Below are 1,420 nucleotides of genomic sequence, written 5' to 3'. Positions count from 1 at the left end.
AAATAAATGCCCAGTCTTTGGAAGCGGCAACATCCGTCAAGTATCTGGGTGTGACTGTTCGAAATGACCTCAAATGGAATTATCAGATTACACAAGTAACGGGCAACGCGAACTCTAGATTGCGGTTTATTGGTAGAATCCTGAAGCGATGCAGTCCTTCAACAAAGGAAATAGCTTACTATACGTTAGTTCGTCCAGTCTTAGAGTAGTGTTCGTCTGTATGGGACCCTTACCTTTTGTGTCTGATTCAAGAGGTTGAGAAGGTTCAAAGAAGAGCGGCAAGATTCGTGACAGGTACATTTAGCCATGGCGAGAGCGGCAAGATTCGTGACAGGTACATTTAGCCATGGCGAGAGCGTTACAAATCTCATCGAAAGTTTGAAGTGGGACACACTTGCAGATAGACGGCGCGCTAAGCGGAAGGGGCTGCTCACTAAATTCCGAAATCCGACCTTCGCCGTGGATGTAGAGCATATATTATTACCGCCAACTTTCAAATCGCGCAGTGATCACCATTCAAAGATAAGGGAAATTAGAGCTCGTGCTAAGGCGTTCAGACACTCGTTTTTCCCTCGCGCGATCCGCGAGTGGAACAGACGGGGGGAAATATGACTTTGGCGCGAATTGTGCCCTCCGCCACACACCGCTTGGTGGCTAGCGGAGCATATACGTAGATGTAGATATGTAGGTGTAGAACTGAAACATGCAGCAGTGCGTCGTAGCAGAAACCCCTTTTCTCACACTCGCTGGCCTGAGGAAAGCTGCCTTCAAAGAGTGCGAAAGGACTGATTAAGGACGTCTCGACATCCTTGTGCAGAACATGCCAAGGAGAATGCAAGAACGTTACAACACATCGGATGGAGTAACCCTGAGTGTTAACCAGCATCAGATTTTGTTTTCATGAATGTACAGAAACGTATACACTCGAATAAACTGCGTTTCGGAGCCGGTACTTCTCAATCAAGTAGCTCCTCAGTCTGCCTCATAAGGGTCCGCTTGCTAACAGCTCTCGGCAGACCGGATGGTCACCCATCCAAGTGCTAGCCCAGCCCGACAGCGCTTAACTTCGGTGATCTGACGGCAACCGGTGTTACCACTGTGGCAAGGCCATTGGCTATTTTGTTTATTAATTTGTTTATATTTCACAGTATATTTTTTATTCTGTAAGGTTCATCCTTTCATTCACTAGTCTGATTGGACATAAAGCCAAATACGTTCGGTGACATGCAGGTGGTGAAAACTATTTTCTGAGCATTTTATTTGAGTTCATGTTCAAGCGCAGTATCAATACGAGGAAGGAGAAGATTCTGCCCCTTGAACACCGAAAGACTTTAGAAACAGTGATGCAAAGCTGAGCACAACGTAAAAACTGAAAAAAAAACCGTACCACAAAATAAGGATCAAGGAAGTTATTTCTGTG

General features: G+C 45.7%; 1 pseudogene; it reads right to left on the bottom strand.

The window, feature by feature from the left end:
• Positions 1-997: 997 nt before the first annotated feature.
• On the bottom strand, positions 998-1,115 carry LOC124557003 (annotated as a pseudogene).
• Between the last annotated feature and the right edge of the window lie 305 nt (positions 1,116-1,420).

The sequence above is a fragment of the Schistocerca americana genome, chromosome X (genome assembly GCF_021461395.2).
Source record: "Schistocerca americana isolate TAMUIC-IGC-003095 chromosome X, iqSchAmer2.1, whole genome shotgun sequence".
Taxonomy (NCBI): domain Eukaryota; kingdom Metazoa; phylum Arthropoda; class Insecta; order Orthoptera; family Acrididae; genus Schistocerca; species Schistocerca americana.
The sequence above is the reverse complement of the archived record's forward strand: the minus strand, read 5'-3'. Positions and strand labels throughout refer to the sequence as shown.